The sequence below is a fragment of the Lactuca serriola genome, chromosome 4 (genome assembly GCF_051521515.1).
Source record: "Lactuca serriola cultivar US96UC23 chromosome 4, Lser_US96UC23_V15, whole genome shotgun sequence".
Lineage (NCBI taxonomy): Eukaryota > Viridiplantae > Streptophyta > Magnoliopsida > Asterales > Asteraceae > Lactuca > Lactuca serriola.
This window is the reverse complement of record NC_136411.1, coordinates 387845307-387863743: the sequence shown is the minus strand read 5'-3', so window position 1 is coordinate 387863743 and position 18437 is coordinate 387845307. Positions and strand designations below refer to the sequence as shown.

Here is an 18437-nt window from a genome sequence, read left to right as displayed (position 1 = left end):
AAACTCAAGAAGGCAATAGCCAACTTTGAGCAACAACCGGGGGAGTCACTATACGAGGCATGGGAGCGTTACAAAGGATTGTTAAGGAATTGTCCTCAACATGATCTTAATGTTCAACAAGAGATGTCTATTTTCTATGATGAGGTCAATGTTATGACAAGGCTACTCCTTGATTCTCAAGGGCCACTCACAAAGAAAAATTCAAGGGAGGTCAAGGAGTTAGTTGAAGAATTCGCAAAACACTCTTGTGAGTACCACATCCCATGACAAGATGGAGCAAAAGGCAGTGGGGGTGCACATTCTGAAGAGATGGCTGCTATGATGGCGATGCTCAATACTATGGACCGGAGATTGACCCAAATGGACCAATTAATTCATGCGATAAGAGTTGGATGTGAGAGATGCAGTGGGCCACACTTGACTAAGGATTGCCATTTGGATGAATATGGGAACAAGAAGGCTCAAGGTCGCTACTCGAGTGGGGACAAGTATGAGGAAGAATGGAGGAAACCAAAGAAGGACTGGCTGCCTTATGATGAATAGAAGAAGCAGAAGGAGGACAAATTCAGGCAGACAGGCCGAGGCTTCTACCAAAAAGAGCAACCACCAACCGAGAAGAAACTAGACTTGGAAAATATTTTGACTCGATTTATGGAGGCCTCCGAGAAAAGGCATGATGATACTGATGCAGTGTTAAAGGAACACATGAAAATGCTGAAAGAATAGCACACAATGATGATTGACCAGCAAGCGTCATTAAGAAATCATCAAGCATCGATTCATAATCTAGAAGTCCAAGTTGGTCAACTAACTACTTTGGTGAGCAAAAAATTATCCTCACAATTTCCCGAAAAGAATGCTCAATACCATGTTATTATGATTGGTACTGAAGAAGAGGCCATCTCTGAGTTCTTAGAAGCACTAGAGGAGGAGCAAAAACCATCTGGACTGTAACAACGAAAATTTTCAAAACAATTTTTCCATTTCAAGATATAATAAAAATTCATATGTAATATCAAAATCCATGTATCAACATCATCTCGATAAACAAATCCCAAGATCTCAATGTAAATAAGACTCCATCTGTGTGTACGGTCATGCCGGCGCCTTCCCGCGATCCTCACTGGTACCTGAAACACATAACACACAACATTGTAAGCATAAATGCTTAGTGAGTTCTCTAAAATACCACATACAACACATACGCCACTCGAGGCTACCGTACGACCTTTTGTTTGATGTGTCTCAGCTGGACCCTCCAGTCCCATAGCTTGTTGGACCCTCTGGTCCGGTCATAGCTTGTTGGACCCTTCGGTCCGGTCTGTATCGCTGGACCCTTCGGTTCGATCTATATCGTTGGACCCTCTGGTCTGGTCTATACAACATATAGCATACATATATCACAATGTGCATAATCTCATACATACACATAGCACACAAGACCCTCTGGTCTACACATAGATACCACTCTAGGTAATCTATAGTGAGAAGAGTCACCTTGGGTAACTCGGATAATCTCGCACACGAATATACTGATCTAGCCCCCGCCTAATCACATAACAGTATTATCAAATAAATAATGGCTCTTAAAGGCTAGATTAAATCACTTCCTACAATCCCGCAGAAGGGTAAAAGATCATTTTACCCCTCCTTGACCCAAAAGTCCAAATGTTGAGTAAAACCCTAAAAGTCAACGAAAGTCAACAGGGGCAGTACGCGGGGCGTACCAACTTGTGTACGCGGGGCGTACTCCGGCTAACCAGAATCGGGGGACTCGACCCCCTACGTGGCGCATACTGGGATTATGCCCAACGTAAGTCCCAGTTTCCCATTCTCAAAAGTTTTGGTCTGAATCGATTAATACAACGGTTCATATCACAGATCTAGGCACTCTACTGCCTCCTAAACCATAAAGTCAAAACCTTTAGGCCTTTACATGGCTAAAAAGGCTATAACTTCTTCCAACATCTTATCCCTTTCCTCATTAAGACCAAAACCCAAACATGACTCCATAATGACGACCAAGTTTGGATTTTTATGCATCTACAACACATCCAAAGCTAAAATGGGGAAGATCAAGGCTTATGGAGACCATTTACTCAAAAAGTCTCCATCTTGGGACAAAACCGTAAGAAATTGGACCATGAACACAAAACCAAAATGAAGAGGAAAGTTCTCAGCTTTTTACCTCCAAGTGATGCTCCCACTCTTACAAAGCTCAGATCCAAAGTTGCATTCCAAGACTAGCTTCAACAATGATCCTCTCTTGTTCTTCACAAACACACAAAGGAACTTCTAAGCTCAAAAAGCACACACACAGGTTAAGAACGAAGGGTAGCTCTCTCTTAGGATTTCACTCTGTGAAATGGTGGTTGAGGATAAGGCCATCACATTCCTTATAAAGGGCTCAAGCAACAATTAGGGTTTTGCATCTGGGTTGGTTACGCCCGGCGTAACCTTGGGTACACCTAACGTACCTAGGTGAGTCTGCGTCCAAAGTAAGCGCTTGAGTATGTGCAGCGTACTCTTCAGTACGCCAAGTGTAATCAATAGCCATACTTTTTCCTATAGGGGCTAAACTTGACAACTTGATAAAGAAGAAGGGTTAAATAGATATACCTGAATCTCAGGATGTTACACGGACCAAAGCCAAAGAAGTCGAAGCTCGAAAATGAAATTGTTGCTAAAACACCAGATTCACGTCATGAGCCCGCCATGCTCACGACGTGGGCTTGGTATGAACAGAAAAATTGAGAATCCGTTCCGGCTTACCGACCGCCTTTGCTGTTTCTGTCTCGAGCACATCTCAGTCCACTGGAAAGGGAACATCTGGAGTTTATTCAGCAATTAAAGGGTATTCCTATTAATACCCCATTTATCGATTCACTTTCAAAAATTCCAGAATACGCGAAGTTCCTACAAGATCTTATAGACACTCGTCAACAATTAAAGAAGAACTCTAAATTAATTCTTAGTGAACAAAGTTCAAGAGTTGTATTGGGAGAGATACCTAAGAAGATGGGAGATCCTGGATGCCTCTCTCTTCCATGTGAGTTTGGAAACAATTTGAAGACTTATGCTTTAGCCGATTCTGGGGCCAACATAAATTTGATGCCATTTTCATTCTATCAAAAGCAAAATATTCAGAAGATGAAGGCTACAAAGATGACTATTCACATGGCTAATCGTTCAGTGACTCACCGAAGGGGTATTGTAGAAGACATCCTGGTTAAAATTGGGAGATTCGTTTTCCCGGTTGACTTTGTGGTTATGGATATGAAGGAGGATGTTAATGTCCCAATTATTCTTGGTCGCCCTCTACTTAATACTGCTAGAGCTCTAGTTGATGTCCGTGAATCCAAGCTTACATTAAGGGTTGTTGATAATGAGGAGACTTTCAGAATACAAGATGGTTTTCAAGGAGAAGATGTAAAAGGTGAGGTGTTCAATACGGATGAAGATAATGATCTTGAAGAATTGGAGAAACTCATGGAAGAAGAAATCTAGACAATTCATCAAGTCAAACGCACCAAATCGAGAGAATCTGTCCTGTTGTTCGCTGAAGTCATTACCTACACAAAACCAACAACTTTGATGAGTGAGGAAAGCGATGATTTGTCGAGTGATGAAGACGAGGCTACTTCCAAGTAGACGAGTCCAGTGGTAAAGGAAGAAAAGGATACTAGGGAGCTTCAGAAAAGTGAAGAAAAATTAGAGACTAAAGAGATCAAACGCAAGCTCGATGGAGACGAGAACAAAGCTAAAAAGGAGAATTCAAAAAAGGAGTACATTCGATGAGTCCAAGTGTACAAAAGTGTATGGAAAGAACAGAAGGTGCAGGTTGTGATGGACTCCTTTGACAGCTCAACGTAGGAGGCACAGAGTCCAGCTCACGACTCCATGAAAAAGAAGTGCTTCTCGGGAGGCAACCCGAGTTTGGTTTGCATTTTTTTTCTTTTTAGTGTTTGCATTTTTTTTAGTTTTTAGGCAATTTGATTACTTCATCTTCTAAAAATCCTCCGAATGGAAAAATCGAGTGTGGGGGTCCCTGACATTTAATGGTCTAAAACTTAAGGGTTGTCAAATGAATTTATTTTTTCAAAGAATAGCGACCTCACGATGTGAGCGTGTATGGATCACGACGTGAGTCTAGACTGACATGCGGAATGGCATGCATTTACCCATAAATTTTCTAGGCTCGTTTATAATTATTGTAGTAGCCCATTTACGTTAAACATCCCAAATATTTGAGCCAAACATTACTCACGATGTGAGCTATTATTTCTCACGATGTGAGACGACAGACACATGACCACTTGAATAAAGAAATGAGGTTCACTTTTGACCTACCATTTCTTATTCCTTCGTCGCCGACAGCTTTTGGTCCCCCACTCAAGTTTGTTTTCATCTAAAATTTTCTATATTCCATTCTTTTGCTCACGTTAACATCAAGAAAAGGTACACTAATCCTACTTTTAATGTTTAATTTTTGACTTGTGTGGTTAGTTTAGCGGTTAGGGTTTGTGGTTATTTGAATGTCAAAATCAATATCCTAATAGGTGAAATCTTGACTGCATGTGAGTTGAATTTACTCAGAATCCCATTAAAATGAAATCCCAATATAGTAATTGTCCCGATTTGTGAACTGACTTGACTGATTTGTGCTGTTCGTGAAGAACTCACGACATGAGCCTTATTACTCACGACGTCAGCCTGGGCACTTTGGTTTCTATTTGTTGTTAATTGTTTAACTTGTGGAGTTTTTGTTTTGTTTTTCCTGGTTTATTTGTTTTTGCAGGGAATGGCTTCAAGGGGATCCAATGAACAATTTCAAGGGCATGTGTCATCTTGCCACGTGTTATACCGCCTTCCCGTTGACATGCCAAATCATGTTATAACCAACTTCACAAACAAATTAGGATGGTTGCATAATAAGGAGTTTGCAATTTCTCCAAGAATTGATTGGGCTAGATTTGAGGAGGTTGGATTGATGGAGAGGATGGGTCCATTTTTGACACAATATTTTTCTGTGTATAACTTTTCTTTCACTTGTAATGGGTGGAGAAATTTGTTTGCAATTAGTGAGCCTGTGTATCAGGAACTTTGTGTGGAGTTTTTCGCTTCTATTTCTTTTGAAGCTGCCATAGTTGATCCCTTTTATCCAAGGGCACTCGTATTCTGTCTTGGGTGCGAGTATAGGGAATGTAGCCTAATGGAGTTTGGCTGGAGAATGGGAATTTATGAGTAGCAGGAAACTCAACTACCTGCTTTTGAGCTTTTTATGAGAACGGCGCCACGGGAGTATTTACCGGGCGCATCGGGACCGGATTTTTGGTCGACATTTTCCAATGCGGTATTTCATTCTGGGGTATCACAAGAGAGTCAAATTCGCTCCCCAATTCACCGTTTTCTCCATCGCTTGATCGGTTTTTCCAGCAATCACAAGCGACATGGGGATAAGGTTACTAGCCTTAACCTATTTTTTCTATGGAGCATTGTTACACCGGGAGTTTTCTGCAACATCCTGTACCATTTGGCGAATTATTTGGGCAGCAAGGCTGCAATTTCTCGAGCTGGTAGCCCCATTAATGGGGGTCATTTTGTTACACGCCTTGCGAGATCCTATGGTCTTCTTGTCCCACGTTTGACTCGGACTTTGACACACAAACTTGGGGATGATCTCACTATGGGATACTTAGAGTCCATGCGTATGGTAACTAATGAGGGATCACATTGGAGTAACCCGAGGAATGATGATGTGGAGTACCAAGACCAACCAACACCTCAACAAAGGCCTAGAGGACGGAAGAATGTGAGAGCCCGGGGGGAGGAGGAGAGAGATCGTCGAGCGGCCCAACAACATAAGGGAGGAGTGCCCACCGACCCTTTCCAAAGTCGGGTGGGTACTTACTTAGATAACCTTCTTCGGAATGCTAATTATACTACCAACTTGTTGAGGGTATTTATTCCCATTTGGATGTGATTCGACCACACTCCATGCCTCCACAATACCCGTATATGCCAACCTGGGAAGAGTTATGGATGCCAAGAGGCGACAGAGCGGGAACGAGTGGAGCCCAAGATGACGAGGAAGATGATTGATTATTTTCATTTTTGATTATTTAGTTTTTTAGTTTTTAGTTAGTTTGTTTTTTTTAATTTGTTTGGTTTGTGAGCTTGCTTCGATTGTAAGACATATTAAATTATTATGTTACTTTTATTTCCTTTTGGTGGTTGAATTTTAGATTGCTAAAAGAGTCTCGGGAAGGAAAGTCGAGTCGAGAGCGTATACGTCTTGACAAGTGTCGTTTAGCGATTAAAGTCGAGAAGTTGAGACCCACAATTGTGTAACATCCCGAAATTCAGGTACATCTATTTAACACTTCTTATTTACCAAGTTGTCAAGTTTAGCCCTTGACTGGAAAATGTTGCAAATGAGTACGTTGGGCGTACTCAAGAGTACGCTGCGCGTACTCATGCGCTTAATTTGGACGCGGACTCTATTAGGTGCGCTGGGCATACCAAAGTTACGCCGGGCGTAACTGGCTCAGATGCAAAACCCTAAATGGGACCTGAGGGCTATAAAAGGAATAATAAGGCCGTTACGCCAGCCACCATATTACAGAGAGTGAAACCCTAAGAGAGAAAAAATCCGTTATAAGCTTGTGTGTGTGTTCTTAAGTTTGAAAGTGCCGTTTTGTGGTGGTGAAGGAGAAGAAGAGGCCATTGTGGAAGCTAGAAATTGGAGGACAAGCTTAGATCTGAGTTCTATAGAGGTTGGAGCTTCACTTAGAGATAAAAAGCTCAAATCTTTCCTTGTTATCTTTTATTTGTGCTTTATGGACCCATTATTAGGGTTTTTTTGTTCCAAGGTGGAGACTTTATGAGCAAACAGTCTCCATAAGCTTAGATCTGCCCTATTCCAATGTAATATGTGTTGTAGGTCCATAAAAATCAAATCTTGGACGTGAATATTAAGTCATGCATGAGATATAGGCTTAATGAGGAAAAAGGAAAGGTGTTTAGAGTGATTGGAGGCCTTTAAAGCCATGCAAAGGCTTCAAGGTTTCCACTTTATGGATTAAGTGGCCTTAGAATAGTCAGATCTGGAATTTGAGCTTATGTCTTAACCGTTTAAAACCAAAAATTAATAAGAGCATGAAATTGAGACTTACGCTGGGCGTAAATCTCAAAACGCGCCGTGTAAGGGTCTGAGACCCTGATTCTGGATCGTCGGAGTACGCCCCACGTACAAGAGCTGGTACGCGGAACGTACTACCCTTTGTTGACTTTTAGGGTTTGGTCAATATTTGGACCTTCGAGCTAATTGAGGGGTAAAATGGTCTTTTACCCTTCTGAGGGAATTTAGAGAGGGACTAGTCTAGCCTTTGAGAGCTGTATTGATTAGGAGAATTTATTTTATGTGATTAGGCGAAGGCTAGATCAATATTTCGAGTTCGAGATCATCCGAGTTACCCGAGGTGAGTCTTCTCACTATACTTTACCAAAGAGTGGTAATTAGAGTTATGTGACAGAGTATCTTGTATGTTTTTTTGTATGATGTGATTTCAATATTATTTGTGCTATGTATGATTCATAGTTTACAGAGTTAGGACCGAAAGGTCCATAGAGTTAGGACTAGAGGGTCCACAGAGATATGGGATTGGAGGGTCCTACCGAGACACATTGACTAGAGGGTCATACAGAGTTATAGCCTCGAGTGGCTAATATGTGTTGTATGTGGTATTTTGGGGAACTCACTAAGCATTTATGCTTACAGTGTTATGAGTTATGTGTTTCAGGTACTAGCGAGGATCGCGGGAAGGCGTCAGCATGATCCGTACACACTGACAGAGGATTGTATTTTGTGATATTGGGTTATGTTTTATTATGATGACATTTGATTAACATGAGATTTGAGAATATTATATGAGTTTTATGTTGTTTGAAAAATGAAAAATTGTTTTAAATTTTCACGGTGTTATAAATTGGAAAAAAGTGTAGGGTGAGTCGAGACAAAGGATAGAGTTAGAAGAGTCATCAAATAATGCATTTAGAAGGGCCTTAATTCATTAAGACATTGATTGGAGTTCATTCATTTACAAGGAAGATGGGCTGTTTCAGTTTTTGTTTGCCCAATTTTCACGTCGTGAGGCCTTATTCCTCACGTCGTGAGCTGGGTTACGAATGATTTATGAATTTATATTTAGCAACCTCACTTCGTGAACACTATTACTCACATTGTGAGTCGTATATTCTCACAAACATGCAGCCTTTTCATACACCTTTTCTACATGCTTCACCACCATTCTCTTTGGAGTTATTTTGAAGATTATTCTGGCTCGTTTTCTCCACTATATAATGTGGCGTATGCTTTCCCACATTATTCTTCACGTTTTGGAGATTTGCACTACCTTTATTAAAGATTGAAGTTTCGATTCATTATTGGTGCTTTACATATCTAACAAGAACAAGATCCAAAGTTCCTATTTAGAAGAAGTCCATATTCGAAATGCACATTTTATCTGCATGATTGGAGTTCGATCTCGCCACTTCTATCTCAGGGGAGTCTGTTCCTTTTTCTCCCTTTTCTTGCTTTTATTTAGTTTTATACATACAATGAGGGCATTATATGAAATAAGTGTGGGGTAGGGGGTTGAAAATGTTAATTGCTAGAAAATTTGGTAAAATTTAAAATTTAGAAACTAATACAAAGAAGATTTGGTAAAATTTAAAATTTTGAAATTAATACATAGGTTTGAAATAATAATCTGATAATTTTTCTAGTAATAATGATAGTTTAAACTTAAGTTGCTAGTATTGCATAGGGTGATCCCATGAGAGCTCAAATGTTTAGGTTAGCCGATATACGTTACAATGCATTTGTGGCCCCCTTTATTCTAATGAAATCATGGGACAAAAACACAACCTCGCTTAGTTTGAGGGATGCAGTATGTTTAGCAGCCTATACCTGAAATGTATCCAGGAAAGCTTATGTAGTCATTACACATAGTCTAATGCCTTAACCAATAAGGGTTGAAGTTAAGCGCCCGTGCTTAAGCATGTAGGTCTTTGAGTGAAGAAAAAAAAGTGAATACATGTAAAAAAAAGAAATTACCGAAAAATTGAAGAATTTTTGGAGCAATCAAAGTTTGAAGATTGAAGATTAAAAATTCTAAGAAATTAAAAGGTGAAGATACCAAAAATGACACAAAAAGGTGGTGAATTCAAAGAAATTAAAGATCAAATATCAAAGAAAAAGAAGAATTCAAGAGCTACATATTGTGGTATCTTAAGGGGGTAATTCTCTAGGTTATGTATGCTTAGGTAGCTTTACAAAAATACCTTGAGGTTAGAAAGTTTTCTGCGGATGGATTCAGAGGGATGCATAAAATGAGCATTGTTCAAAAGAAGTGGGCGAGTGTTTATGAGGATTGTGAGTATTTAGAATTGTGGGGGTTCTTTACGAAATTTTTAGACAAAAATGCATGCGTTGAGGTCTTGGCATAATGGTTGGGTTTGAGTTGGATCGTTCTATGTGATGTGGTGATGAAGGTTTGACTTAAAAATAGTTAAATTTTCTTGAGGGCAAGCAAAGCACAAGTGTGTGGTATTTTGATATTGCCATATTTATACATGTTTTAGGCAATATTTATTTACAATTTTACTAATAATTTGGTTATTTGCATAGAATATTGGCACTTATAAGCTTAAATTATATTTTGCAGCCAAATAGAAGCATTTTCGAAGAGAAGGACTAAACTTGACAAAACATGGAACTTTGGAGGCTTGAAGGAAAGAAGAATAAAAAAAACTCAGCAAAACACGTACTCACGACGTGAGTAGTTGAAGACTCACGATGTGAGTGGAGTATTCTAGAGGATATGCACCAGATGAAAGAAGAGTCCTTGTCGAATATATTAATTACGCATTCACGACGTGAGGCTTATTGGCTCACGACGTGAGATTGGAAAAATCGGAAATTATATAAACCCCCTTCCATTACGACTTGAGGGACTTTTTAGCTGATTGAAGGAGTTCCTAGAGACGATTTTAGAGAAGGAGAAGTTCTGGAATTGGCTTTCAACACCAAAGGAGAAGAGTAGCTCATAATTTGTGTTAGATTTGGTACTTTTCAATATGCTTATGAATATGAATTTTGTTAGTTTGATTGCTAGGATGTCCAGCTAAATCTAGCTACTTCTGTTAGCTAGATGAAGTTGGAACTCATGGATTTGATATTTTAGATTTGATTTACTAGTTGGTTATGACTTGTGTTGATTGATTTTTACCTAGCATGTTTGATTTAGTACTCGGTTGCTTTCAATTCTTGTTCTATGCACCTTAGTGATTATTAATATGCATGAATTAGAATACCTGGTAATTTAGTGAGAATTAAATTATTAGAGCTAGGATTAAACCAATTTTAGTTAAGCAGTTGAATCATTAAATTAGGCTATGCTAGAGAATACAAATTATGAATATAATTGTGTTTTGCAAATCAATCGTACATAGCTCCAATCCATTACGTAATTAATTATCTGTTAACTAATGTGTGAACATACATTGATCTACATGAATTAATTGAATATTAGTAAATTTGGAATTGAATTGCTAATACTTTATTAATTGGTAACCAACAGTAATGATCATATCTAATTTATAAACCATTGAAGGAAAGCGAATTCGAACTAATAGAAGTGTTTGTTTATAATTGAATTTGAGTTACGAGTTAAGTTTTTCTGATCTTGCAAATTCTGATAAAACCCCCAACTTTGTTAGAAAATTAGGTTAATTTAATAGTAGATAGGTTAACTAGTAAAAAACCGTTCCATGTGATCGACACTCGACTTACCCAACTGTTCTATAATTTAACTAGGTACACTGCCTAGGTGCAATTTAGTTAGTTAAGTTAGTTAGTTTATAAATATAAAATTAGGTGTAGCTATTTGCAAGCATCACCCAAAATCATGCATTAGTAAATAGATGTGGATAACGACTGATCATGTCGTCCTCTGTCTCCCAGGCGATGTTCGACCCATTCGTATGTTTTCATCGAACTAACACTAATTATGACATCTTACATCATAACTTCTTCATATTATGATCAACAATCTCTTTAGGATCTTCAATTAGCCTCTTATTCGCATATTTCCATACTTGTAATAGCAAAATTATATCGGGAAAATTTCCCAAGAACTTCCTCAAATAACACACATGGAAAGTGTCAAGAATACAATCTAGTTCCTCTGGAAATTCTAGCATGTAAGCCTATCTCCCAACTCTCCGAGGAACCTTGAATGGTCCAATAAATCTTTGACTCAACTTCCCCCTTTTTCCAAATGTGATAAGTCCCTTCCATGGAGAGACTTTGAGAACCACCAAAATCTCCACCTTCGAAAGTCATTGGTTGTTGGTTGTTGTCATCATAGCTCTTTTGTCTACTCTGACCTACTAACATCCTTTCTCTAATCTCTTTTAGCTTCTCATTAGTATGATGGACTATCTCTAGTCCTATGAACTACTTTTGTCCAGCTTCAAGCCAAAAAGATGGAATACGAAACCTCTGCCTGTACAAGGCTTTATAAGCTGCCATCTTAATGCTCGAATGGTAACTATTATTGTACGAAAACTCTAAAATTGGTAGATGCTCATCCTAGTTACCTTGAAATTCTAGGGTACATGCTCTCAACATATCTTCTAGTGTTTGAATTGTGCTCTTACTCTGACCATTAGTCTGTATGCAAACACAAATTTGTACCCATCTCTTCGTGCAATCTCTTCTAAAATCTCGAAGTAAAATGTTGCCACGATCTAACACGACCGTTAAGGGAACACCATGAAGTCTTACTATCTCCTTGACTTAAACATTTGCAAGGTTATCCATAGAACACTTCTCATTGGCTTCTATGAAATGTAAAGTCCTTGTCAATCAATCTATGATTACCCAAATCATATCGTGAGCTCTTCTTGTTCTGGGAAATTTGGTTACAAAATCGATGGTAATGTCCTCCCACTTAGCCGTAGGTATAGGTAAAGGTTCTAAATTTTTGTACAACTTCTGGTGTTGTGCTTTAACTCTTGCATATGTTACACACTCAGCTACATACTTTGCAATGTCTAGCTTCATCGTTGGCCACAAGTAGTAAGGTTTCATATCCCTATACATCTTGTTACTACCAGGATGAATGGAGCACATGGTTTTGTGAGCTTCTTCTATGAGGATATCTCTCATACATCCCATCTTGGGCATCCAAATTCTGATTTGTAATAGCTTTAATCCGTGGCTGCTTGTACCAAATACTAATGTTTTGCCTAAACATTCTTCCTTTCAGTTACATTTTGACCAACTTCCTCCTTAGCTTTCTTATTAATTTTCACAACTGTTAAGACAATCTCAATTATCAACGCCCTTGACCTTCTCCTTTCCAAGTTGACTTTCCTACTCAAAGCATATGCTATGACGTTAGCTTTACTATGATGGTGAAGGATATCACAGTCATAATCCTTGAGTAATTTTAGCCAGCGTCTTTGTATCATATTTAACCCCTTCCGATTAAAGAGATACTAGAGACTCATATGATCAATGAAGAGTTTGCACTTTGTCCCATTAATATAATGTATCCATATTTTTAGTGCAAAAACTACCACTGCTAACACTAGATGCATCACTGTAAACTATGAAGTCTTCAACTCCATTGGGTAAAGAAAGAATCGGTTCTTCACACACTTTCTTCTTTAACTTATCAAAAGCTTCTTCGTGCTTCTTAGTTCATATATAAGCAGCTCCTTTATAGGTCATAGCTGTTAACAGAGTAGCTATTGAAGAAAAGACTTGGATAAACCTTATGTTATATCTAGCTAATCCTAAAAGGCTACAAATATGAGTGGGGCTTTTTGGTCGTTCCTGCTTCATTACTGTGTTAATTTTTGCTGGGTCAACCATTATTCCTTCTTGGTTAACCACATGACCCAAGAATTACAACTCTCGGATCCAAAAATCACATTTGGAGAGCTTTGCATACAACTTCTCCTTCTTTAGAACTCCTAACACTTCTCGTAAGTGCTTTCCATGCTCCTGATATCTCTTCAAGTATATGAGAATGTCATCGGTGAAAACTATTATAGATTTATCGAGCAATGGTTTACATACATTATTCATCAAATTCATAAATGTTGATGGAGCATTGGTCAGTCCAAATGAAATAACCTAAAACTCGAAGTATCCACATCTCGTTCTGAATGTTGTTTTTTCAATGTCTTTCTCTCTCACCTTCAACTAATGATATCCTGACCTCAGAACGATCTTCAAAAAATTTCTCACACTCTACAGCTGGTCAAACAGGTCGTCAATACTTGGCAATGGGTACTTCTTCTTCACTGTTTCCTTGTTCAGCTCTCTAGAATTTATGAACTTCCTCATGCTTCCATCCTTCTTCTTTACGAATAATATTGCAGCTCCCCAGGGAGATAAACTAGATCTAATGAAACCTTTTTCCAAAAACTCCTGAAGTTGTGTCATTAGCTCCTTTATCTCCATTGGAACTAATCGATATGGTGCTTCTGGTAACAATGTGGTACTTGGTAACAAGTCTATCATGAACTTAACATGTCTATCACGGGGCAATCTAGGAAGATCTTTGGGAAAAACAACTAGAAAGTCACACACCACATGTATCCATTGCATCTCTTTCGTCTCCTGCTTTGTGTCGATCAAAATGCCAAGTATGATGTATATCTTTTGGATAAACACTTTCTGGCTTTAATCAGGAAGATGATTCTAGAATTCACTATGTGTTTTCTACGTACACCATAAACGACTCTTTTTTGGGTGGGTTTACTCTTACTATCTTCTTTCTACATACTTCATGGGTACTATGCAAAACATATAATCCTATGTGTGCATGCAACCCTATAAATTTTGATCTATGTTTTCTCTAATTGAATATAAAACATGAACAAAAAAATAGAAAAACCCTTGCATACTAGTATATAATCGAAATACACAATTAGGGTTATAAAAATCTTACATTGATTGTTATATAGTAAAAGAATGCAAATCCTTGTGTTGATGAAACCTTGAAAGCAAGCGTCACAAATGACATGCCTATAGTGGTTTACACCCAACACCAACAATGGAAAATCATTGAGAAGGAGGTAAGATGCTCAAATTTTTGGCTAGCTCTTCATAGGAATCAGTGGCCAAAAATTGAAGGGTTTAGGCTATTTTTAGAGTGCAGTTAGAAAACCCTAGATAAACCCTAATCTAAGATAATCTTAAACCGGGCAGTTATCTACTTTCTTATTTATACACCGAAGACTATTCTAGAAACCCTAAGGCATATGAAAACCGTCCATTCCTTATGGAGGGTTCTCGATTGCCTATTGCTCAACTATTGAACAATTGCACTTCAGTCCCTACACTTTTAATTAATTATTTTAATCCCAAAATTAATTCTAATTATTTTTTGATTAAATATTAATTAAATATTAGTATTTCTAAATAATATATTATTTTCATAATATATTAATAAATCATTTTTTTCAATTTATTAATCAAATAATAAATCAACCTCTCTCTCCAAAATCATCATGTTTAGTTGCTAGTCTTGAGGGCAACCAAAAAGGATCGTGCTACAATAATTTTAAGTATATACCAATTTATAGTTATAGGCTTAGACACTTAATCTATAGAACAAGTATCCAAAAGATTTATATGGGTAGTCGATGAAAGTACATCTCTCACTTCAAGGTTCAAGCTTGTCGTGAGTCTCTCGTCTAACGAAAGCTTCACAACCCCAAACCTTGATATGTGCTAACGAGGGAACTTTTCCTTTCCACATCTTGTGAGGTGTTTTGGCAACCTTCTTTGTTTCGACTAGATTCAAAATATGGGTGACAGTCTTTAAGGCATACCCCTAGAAAGAGATTAGAAGTGAATCTCGACTCATCATGGAGCAACCCATGTCCAACAAGGCCCGATTACGCCTCTCAGTCACACCATTAAGTTGTGGTGTTATAGGATGAGTCACTTGTGAAACTATTCCACATTCCTTAAGGTAGTCGTGGAACTCGATACTAAGATACTCACCGCCTCTATTAGATTTAAGCATCTTTATATGCCTGCCTAATTGATTCTCGACTTATTGTTTAAACTGTTTGAACCTTTCAAAGGTTTTTGACTTATGCTTGATTAAGTAGATATAGCCATATCTTCTATCATCATCAAAAAAAGTCCCATAGAATCGATATGCATCCCTTGTGGTGGATCTGAAGGGCCCACACACATCTGTATGTACGAGATCTGACAATCCTACACCTTTTTCACAAGAACCAGTGAAATGTGATTTTGTCATGTTTCCAAGTAAACAAGACTCCCACGTATCATCTGACCTTAAGTCAAATGTTTCCAATACTACATCCTTTTAGAGTTGGGCGATACGTTTGTTATTAACATGTCCAAGACGACAATGCCACACACATGTGTTGTCTATACCATTAGACAAATCATTTTGAAATACAGTATTACCTAAATTGTCTACACACATCACTATTTCATACATACCATCACAAGCTAAAGCTTCAAAATAAAACACACCATTTTAATAAGCAGAAGTAGAATGATTCTTATCATCAAAAGAATAATATATTAAAGGATAAATTATATTTATTTAATTAGTATTAGTCATAAATTAATTAGGAATTAATTTGGCGACTAAAAGAGAATAATTAAATAAAGGCGCATAAACTGTCAAATGTACGATAGTTGAGTTTTGGGTTGGGAAACATAATAGACTAAGGGGGAACGAAATTATGATGAAGGATCATCATATTTTCTTCCAAGGCCCTATTCCAGAAGGTTCCTTGGGCTGCTTGGTAACTGAGCTGTCCATTAGGGTTTAGACTGAAACCCTAGCAACATACAATATAAATAAGACCCATAGCCTTCAATTTTCGGCCACTTGCTTCCCAAGAGAAACCCTAGGCCAAAATTTATCATACTCCCTCCTCTCTCATAGTTGCCTTCTTTCTTGTGGTGTTTGTAAGCCATTAGAGGAGTTACAATTGTGACTCTAAGCTCCAAGAAAGAAGATTCAAACTTCCATTGAAGAGGTAAACATCTAGATCTGATGTTATCTCTTAAATTATGAAATATGTATGCTAGTTTAGGGTTTGTAATTCTTGGATTCATTGTATGTACAATAGAGAAACCTAGATCCAAGCATTAGGGTTTGCATGAGCACATAAGATTGTTCTTATGCATAAAAACCCATCACCTTGAAGGTATGTACCTTTCTATCCATGTCAATCTTCTTCTTGAAGTTCCATTTGCACCCAGTTGTCTTACGACGTGGTACATTGTCAACCAAATTCCAAACTTGATTGTCATACATCGACTTGATCTTGCTGTCCATTTCCTCTTTCCACCTGGCTAACTTAGGGCCTGCCATGGCTTCATTGTTGTTGGCTGGTTCATCCAAATTTATCAGTATACTATCACTGGTAAATGTAACACCTTCTGCAGTAATATGAAAACCATACAACTCTAGTTTTATTCTAACTCTAGTGGAATGCCTAAGTGGTAATGAATCTTCAATTGGTTCAACTGGAATTTCTTCCTCGGGTTGAGCTCTAATATTATCAGAAGTTCCTTCATCGTTTGAATCTTGAACTTATTCAAGATCAATGGTACTCCCACTTTCCTCTTTGCATATAAAATCTCTCTCTCTCTCTCTCTCACTCTCTATCTATCTGTTTCTCTCTCGAAAGAATCCCCTTCATGCGACAAAAACCACGTTCTTACTAGGTATGTAGAACAAATATCCAAAGGACTTATGTGGGTTGCCAATGAAAATACATCTCTAACATTGAGGTTCAAGCTTGTCGTGAGTCTCTCGTCTAACACAAGCTTCGCAACCCAAACCTTGATATGTGCCAACGAGGAAACCTTCCCTATGCACATCTTGTGCGGTGTTTTGGCAATCTTCTTTGTTGGAAAAAGATTAAGAATGTGGGCAACAGTCTCTAAGGCATACCCTGAGAAAGAGATTGGAAGTGATGCTCGACTCATCATGGAATGAACCATGTAGAACATGGTCCGATTATGCCTCTCAGCCACACCATTTAGTTGTGGTTTCCTAGGAGGTGTCAATTGTGCAACTATTCCACATTCCTTGAGGTAGTCGTGGAACTCAATACTAAGATACTCACCACCTTTATCGGATCTAAGCATCTTTATCTTCCTTCCCAATTGATTCTCGACTTCTTGCTTAAACTCTTTGAAATTTTCAAAGGTTTCTAACTTATGCTTGATTAAGTAGATATAGCCACACCTGCTATAATCACCAGTAAAAGTCACATAGAATCGATTTGCATCCCTTGTGGTGGATCTGAATGGCCTACACACATCTGTGTGTATGAGATCCAACAAACCTTCACCTCTTTCACAAGAACCAACAAAATGTGATTTTGTCATATTTCCTAATAAACAAGACTCGCATGTGTCATCTGACCTTAAGTCAAATTATTTCAACACTCCATCCTTTTAGTGTTAGGCATTAGACGAATCAATATGAAAAAAAACTATTTCCTAAATTGTCTACAATCATCACAGTTTCATACACACCATCACAAGGTAAATCATCAAAATAAAATACACCATTTTTACAATCAGAAATAGAAACATTCTTATCATTAAAAGAATATCTAAAACCTTGATTAAATAAAGCATGAAATGAAATGATGTTTCATGTCATCTCTGATGAGTACCAACAATTTATTAGCTCTAAACCTAACCCACTACTAAGTACTAATCTATAAAATCCAATCTTTATGAAAGATGAAGATCACCTAGTCCCCATGATCAAGTTCATCCTTCCATGCTCCACACCCTCACTTTTTCTTAGTGCTGCAAATCAGAACAAATGTGAAACCCACATCCTGTATCAAGGACCCAAGAATGAGAATACAATGAGTTATTAGCTAAGATAGTGTAAATATCTGATGACGTTGGCTTCACCTTTCCATCCTTTATATCCTTCAATTATTTTGGGCAACTTCGTTTCCAATGCCCCTTGTAATTGTAATAGAAGAAAGTGGCCTCTTTGGGGTAAGAAAAAGCGGGTGCATCAGGGCTAGATTTTCCTTTGGGTCTTGTACTTCATGACCCAACTTGGGACTTTCCCTTCCAGTTTTGTTTAGGAGGACTTTTCCTCTTGTTCCCTTTCCCTTTCCCTATGGCCATAACAAGTGCACTTTTAGGAGATGAGGCAATACATTTTCCCTTCATTCCTGCTTTAGCTGTTCGAAGGAGGTTGTGCAAAAGTGACAAAGTAGTTTCCTTGTTGTTGTTCAAATGATAGGTCAATATGAAATGATCATAACAACTTGGAAGAGAGTTCAACACTATGTCAATTGCTAGATCTTCGTCAAAATTC

General features: G+C 38.1%; 1 non-coding gene across 1 annotated transcript; it reads right to left on the bottom strand.

Annotated features, from left to right (window-relative positions):
• On the bottom strand, nt 1–107 carry LOC145103481 (small nucleolar RNA R71). Its single transcript, XR_013706572.1, has one exon. It is a non-coding gene; the product is annotated as a small nucleolar RNA R71 (small nucleolar RNA).
• Between the last annotated feature and the right edge of the window lie 18330 nt (nt 108–18437).